A 7,523-nucleotide genomic window follows, 5' to 3' on the forward strand; every position below is an offset into this window, starting at 1 on the left:
GAAGTGTGACCCCTGTAATCCAGTATTTCCAGATATTGCAAGATGCCTGTAATAGAGCTTAGTGTAGAGCTTGTAGTACCAAACAGTGTTGTGCAAATAGTGATTACATCATAGGTACCCCTGAGGCTGGTTTGTCTGACAATGCCCCACCAGGATATGAAAAGTCAGGTCTGCAATAAAAAGTTATTAAAACTAGATATTTCAAGTGATTTTTATGATTGTAAAATCAAAAGCAATTTTTAGCAGTTTAAACCATGTCTCTAGAACATTTAGAAAGTACCGTCCCCATCATTCACCTCCTACTCATGAGTCCCCATCATGTGATAAAAACAAGTATGTGTGTGTGTGTGTGTGTGTGTGTGTGTGTGTGTGTGTGAGTGTGTATGTGTGTGTGTGTGTGTGTGTGTGCGTGTGCGTGTCTGCCAGTCAAACTGACAGCTGCAGTGATGTGACACTATAGACACACACATGCTCCAGGGCAATTCTTCAACACTGAGTCTGGGTTATGATGGGATAGTTATTCTCTCTCTCTCTCTCTCTCTCTCTCTCACACACACACACACAAATAAATACTTTAAAGAATACATCAGCACATTCTCTGTATTATCATCATTTATTTCATTCCATTGTTTAGAAAGGCATTTTAGAAGGGCTAAATTATATTGCAACACAAGACTTTAAGGGCCTATGCAAAGTGTTTACAGAACATACACATACACATACATACATACATACATACATACCTTTTAAAAAGATATGTTTTAGGGCATTTTATTGGGATAGAGACAGGAAGGATGGGTGAGAGACAGGAGGGATGACATGCAGGATATGTCGATGGCTTTAAGGGTTAATCGAACAGGGACCTTGTGATTATGCGGTGTGCACACATTAAGCGCCCCATACATACATACATACATACATACATACATACATACATACATACATACATACTTTACAGACATATTAAAAATGCAAAGAACAAGACAAGGACTTTGAAGGGAAGTCCAGGGAGTGGCAGCCTGATGGGGAAGTTCAGGAACTGCAGCCCCTCCTTCACTTTGGCAAAGTCAATATTTAGGGGTGGAAGCTATGGAGTAGAAGATGATAAAAGAGCTACAGCATCACAGATAGACACTTACATAGAAAGAGGGAAAACATGATCTGTTCTCCTTAACCTGCCACATAATATTATTCATAACACACGCAGACAGGAACGATGAAGAAACATAACAAAAACATCTTTGATCTATAATGCAAATGGTATTGGTGAATTATGATCACAGTCAAAGTGTCACTGACATAACCATGACTGATTATCAAAGCAAATTACTATATGAACTGTGAGACATATTTTGATATAGACATTTTTTTCAATGGAGCACAGAATCATTTGAACACATCAATCATATCTAACTTCAGCACCAATGATGACTGTGTACCTACAGAATCCAGCATATCACAATCCTTCTAATTTTACATAAATGCATCATGCATCACATCGCTTCAATACAGTTGATCTATGTAAATATATTAAACATGTATCTAAATCTTTTCAAGATTACAAAACCTGGATATCTTATGCTGTGTATGCCAAAAATGTCCATTTCAGATAAGATCTTTGGATGACAGCTTTCCTGCAGAAATGCGTGGAAGTTCTGCTTCTAAAACAGAGAGCTGGGGCTGTCAAAATCCAACCAAACCGATTCCAGCAAAGATAGATTATGTGTCACTCCTCAACAAACAGGTATGGTATAAAGAATAGCAACCAAAGGTGCATTAAAAAGTTGAGGACCACTCACATGGAGTTGTGAGACACAATACAATTCATAGCAATACAACTACAACGACAACGAGACGTTGGACAAGAGGCAATCCACGAGTGCTGATCAGAATCCAGAGCGAATTTACGAACGTAGCCTCTGTATGCGCCGCTTTCTTTCAAACTCAAAACTAATATGAGTTTCCGATGATTGAAAGGCTGTTGGAAAATGCTCTGTGTAACCTATTTTGAAAATGCTGTACCTGTGGGAATCTTTACTATAAATTCGACATGTAGAAGTAGCCCATCTCATGTGTTCAAAAGTGTGCATTAGAGCTGAAAATGATTTCAGTAAAATCTTGAATTGTCTTTGTAAGATCTTCGGAGGAACGGCCATTATCTCTCTGTCAATGCTTTCCAGTTCTGCTTGGGAAAGAACCAGACGAGATTGATTTAATTAAAATATCTGAATGAGGGATCAAGGGATTTCTCCATGGATTTTTTTTATCCAAATGAGAGTTGTGGTCAGTCATGAACTTCATATTCTTCTCTCTCTTTTAGAAGTTATTACAGTAATCCCATCTCCTTTAGGATGTAGGCTGGGAATTGCTGTATTTGACTGACTCGTTTTGATTTAGTTGATTTGTTTTTTACAATATCTGGAACTCACCCAAGCAATGTCCAAGTAGATAGTGTCGTAAATTCCTAACCTGTTGGCTACTAAAATGAAGAACAGTTATTGAGCAGTTTAAGACCATTTATTCAAAATGCAAAAGTACACAGACATCAAAGATGGACGCTGGTCTGGCAAAAAGAGACAGAGAGAGCGAGAGGGGGAGGGGACAGAGAGAGAGAGAGAGAGAGGGAGCTGCTTGCTCAAGAGGTGAGGGAGAAGAGAGGCAGGGCCAGAGCCCACATCCTTACTTATAAACTTGGTCAAGATGCAGTCACAGCCAGTGGTCCTATCAGGTCAGGGGGAGGGGCCAGGAGGTAAATACCTTGCCCCACAGTCAGGAGCAAACATATAGGCCCATTATTAAATACAAATAAACTACAGATTCCCCCCTCGGAATACCCAGAGGGTGTTCCGAAACTAAATGACCACAAAACAAAAACAAAAACACAAAACCCCACCGACTGTAACTAAGAAACCAAAGAGAAAAAAAAAAAAAAAAAAAAAAAAAATTCAAAAAATAAACAACATGTTCCAATAAACAACAGAAAAACTACATCAACACACAACACAAGAAACATAATAACACAGACCAACCCAGCACCAGTACCAGCAACCAAAGATATCATATAAACCAAATACAAACAATCAACAATAAAAAAGAATCCTAAAAATAACAATACAAATTAATCTAAACACAGTACATCATACATATTTCAACACAAAAACTTCCAACGACCGATGTTTTCTTTGTCCTTGAAGCGTCAGGGTCAGAGGTTGCTAGCACTTGAACCCAGTTGGAGAACAGCCTTTACCGCTGTCTCAGATTGATAACACTTTCATAGTCAGGAGCTTCCATTTTCGTTGCGCTAGGAACAGAACCTCTTTCCTATCTTTGCATAACCACCACATCACTTCTCAACTGACATCAATCACACAAATACACAAACAATACACAAATAATGACATTCAGTTATCATAACCCATAATTCTCCAACAGTAAGCATAGGACAAAGGGAATGCATTAATGCATAGATCTTCACCTCAGGTGAGGACTAGTCTTCTGAAAAGTTCATTAACGTGGACTGAGTGACTGATTTTCCAAAAACAGTCAATGAGGCCCTGCCTCCTAAGAAAGTCAAAAATCATGTCTGCTATAATAGGTGCGCCTATCTTAGCAAAGTAAGTTTCCCATGCCCCTAAGACCGTTTCCAGCCATGCTATCATCTGCTGTCCATTCCCGTCGTTCCCTTTGATCTGCTGCTTCACTACCCTATTCATAGTCTTTAATCTTTTCCTAACTGGTCGTCGTCCGTCAGTGTCATTGAGGTTCGGGCAGCCGCCTGGTCCCCTCCCACGCTGATCAAGGTCTGGGGAGTCGCCCTCAGCATCATCTGAAGCATGGTGCAGGCACTCGCCAGCATCCCCAGTAGCACAGGTGTCCAGGCTTTGGACACTCCCAGGCTGGACCTCCAGACTGTCAGCACTCTCTGCTTCGTTGGTTTCTGGTTCATTGGCATCTGGACAGCTTTCCACTGTCCCCTCGGTTTCAGGCACTGCCGGTAATGTCACTGGCTGTAACACTGGCATTGCCACTGGCTCTGGCAACACCACAGCATCTCGTCGTAGCTCCTCCTTCTCAGGTTCTCTGGGGACCTCGGCACCTGTTGGCACAACATCCTGCCTACTCTGTACATCCACCCCCCTGTCCACCACCCGTGGCCCTATTGGGGTAGGGATATGCCCAGACACCACTGGTGTACCCACTCTGATGTTGTTTCTCCAGCAGACCCCACATTGACCCAAAGCATGGTCAATCTGTTCCATCAAATATGGACTCCAAAACCCATATTCCTTGGTGATTTTGCGTCTTACCTCCCCCCTAGCCACATGTGCTAATCCATGAGCTTCCCGTATTAACATGCCTATTAAATCTGAGGGTGCTACAACCAACCCCTCATGATTCCTCCATAGACCTGTGTCATCCTGACTTGCCCCCCTTGCTAGCCAAACGCTCTTGTCTAACATAGTTGCTCTACTCTGTAACATCAATAAATCCTCAAGTGTGACCATGCCCTGTAATTGCTTTTCATGTGTGACCAGAAGACCTTTACCTGCCTTGTCTGCTCCTGTAATGGCTTTGGCTGCATCTTCTGCAGCCCTGTTACCTTGTGTGACATGTGATGAGTCAGACCTGTGTGTGGCACACTTCACTATAGCTAATTCCTTTGGCTTCATCATGGCTTGTAACAGCTTCATGATCTGTGCGTGATGCTGTATAGGCGTACCATCAGTTCTCTTAAAACCCCGCCCCCTCCATACAGCTCCATTAAAATGACAAACATTATGTGCATAGGCAGAGTCGGTGTACACTGTCACTCTCCGTCCGGTTCCCAAGTTGCATGCTTCTGTGAGGGCAATCAATTCAGCCAACTGAGCCGAGCAAGGCTGAGGAACTGCCTCAGCCTGTTCTACAATAAACTTTGAATTCTGTGCTTTAACTAAGGAATACCCAGCGCACAACGTTTCTCCTACCCCGTAACAAGACCCATCAACCCAATATTCTATATCAGCTCCCTTTAAAGGCAAAGCTTGTAGGTCTGTTCTATGCTTAATCACTCTGGCTGTCGATGGAATCTGAACACCGGATGGCACCGTCACCTGACAGCCGTCAGGTGTGCATTTTACTGTACAGTTCAATTGGCATAGAGCATCTCTCCCTAGCAGCCCTGTTGGCGTGTGTTCTGACACAAGTGTTGACAGAGTTGCTCTCTGTCCCTTGTACTCTAAGTCTACAAGCTCAGTTGTAGGAATCAGCTGTTTAATTCCCTCAAATCCGATTGTCTTCACATATTCTCTAGACATAGGGAGGTGTGTGGCGCCTTCAGGCTTCTTTGTCACCACCAGCTGGCACCTCCCACTCGGATCTTCCGGGCACCCCTATAGGCCAGCTGCTGGGCCTCCGTAAGGGTTCATCACTCCTGGAGCAGGTGTAGTAGGGGGCCAATATCCTCCTCCTTGGCTCCCCCCTGCGCCCCCCTGGGGCCTGTTGCAGCAGGCACAGGCTAGATGTCCATTCTGGTCGCATTGGCATGGTTCTAGCATCTCCTTCCCTGCTGCTGTCCATCCCCCTGGTGGTGGTCCTTGGCCAGGCTGTGTGTACATCTGGTATGGAACCGCTTGCACCCCTGGTGGCCCTTGTGGGTATGGATACCCCCCTTGTGGCCCCTGTGGGTAGGACTGGTAAGTAGCAGGATACCCCCCTTGTGGCCCCTGTGAGTAGGACTGGTAAGTAGCAGTCTGCACTCCAGGTGGCTGTTGCTGTGGGGCTAAAGCCTGCACTCCCTCTATGTTCCTCTCGCTTTCAGTCAATTGCAAATGAGTCAATATTCTGAGGGATTCTTCGTCTCGTGCCTTCTGTATCTGAATGTTCTTTCGATATAACTCAACTTGATGAGCTACGTGGTCTATATAAACAGCTTTGTTCATGTGTCGTAGCCCCACCACTTCTGCTAGCTTATCCTTAACTGGGGTAGGAAGCCCTTCTTGTATTTTTTCCCTGATTATGGATTTTTCTAAGGGGTTATCTTCAGCGTCTTTCCCTGTCACACTTCTCCATTGAGCGTGCACACGGGCAACATAACCCCTGGGATTCTCATCCCCCCCCAGTGGCTTCACAATGATATTGTCCGGGTGAATGTGAGTAGGGTAGGTCTCTCTGATTGCTTTCCACAGCCTGCCTCTGTTTGCTGCGAAGAGCTCTGGATCATAAACTGATGTATTGATATATCTATGAAGTCCTGCCTTCATCAATATTTCCTGCATTGTATCCAATCCTGCAATAAAAGCTAAGAGTCTTTTCAGGTCTCCCATCGCGGCCTGCGTTCCTGTCAGTATCACGTCGACCTCTCGCGTCCACGAATGTCCTCCCTCTTGAAGAACTGGGAGTTTCTCGATCACTTCAGACAAATCTGTATGATGCCACGGATGATATTCCATCTTGTTACCCCGAATCAGCACTGGACAGTTCTTTAATGTATTTGATGACATTCGGTGACAATCTCCCTCTTTCTCCGGGCGTCTTCTCCCACCTTTCCTTTCGGCTGTGGCTATCATCTTCCTGACCTGCGCGTTGTAGCCTCCATCTGCATTGTCGTCATCACTTGAGTCTGCACTGCCATCTTCGCTGTCATCTTCCTCGTCACTCCTGTCGTCCCCTTTTCCCCTTGGCTCCTTCTTCTTCTTCTGGGAATGATCCTCCAGTGCCTTAGCATATGGAGGGGGACTGGGGGCAGGACACAGGTCTGGGGATGAAATGTTCAGTTTCTGTTCCAGTGTTCTGGCCAATTCTTTTTTCTTTTCCGGTTCCATCTGAGCTATTTTCTGTCCCTCTACCTTAAATAGATCTAAAATAGCTAACTCTAACTTGCGTTTCTCTGATCTAATCTTTCCTCTTTGATGTGCTTTGTGCCCATTGATAAGTATTTCCAATGTTGCAATTAATTGTAAATTAATGCTGCCCTCTTTCGGCCACGGCTGTTCAATGTATGCCCAACGGCTATTCCATTTCGTAGACATTTTGCTAATTTCCCTAACAAGAGGATTCATTTTTTCCACTACAGCCATAGGGGATAACGTAGCCAACATTCCACGATGTTCACTAATATCTTTTAACAGCTTCGTGGAATTCGACCCCATTCTACTTTGCTCAATATGCTGACAATATTCTATATTAGATAAGGTGTACGCTTCTTACAACCCACCTTATTTTGTCTTGTTTGCTAAACAAATGCTAGTCCAATATAACTGTATTGACCATCCCCACAAAAACCCTGCAACTTCAGAATAACAGACTTGCCTCTTGTGTATGTCAGTGCAGTATTAACTTAAATCTAATAGCTGTGTAAGTACTTTATACTTAAATGTGTTTCCTAATTGTTTATGAATGTGTCACTTAATTACTCATTCAATACTAATTACAGTTCTGGTTAACACAATTATTAAATCACAAAGGCTGATCAACACCTAAGTATTCACCGATCCACAAAAACCCTTTTACTGCTCAACTATCAAATATGTACTATTCTGCTA

The sequence above is a fragment of the Nansenia antarctica genome (genome assembly GCF_963989245.1).
Source record: "Nansenia antarctica genome assembly, chromosome: 2".
Taxonomy (NCBI): Eukaryota; Metazoa; Chordata; class Actinopteri; order Argentiniformes; family Microstomatidae; genus Nansenia; species Nansenia antarctica.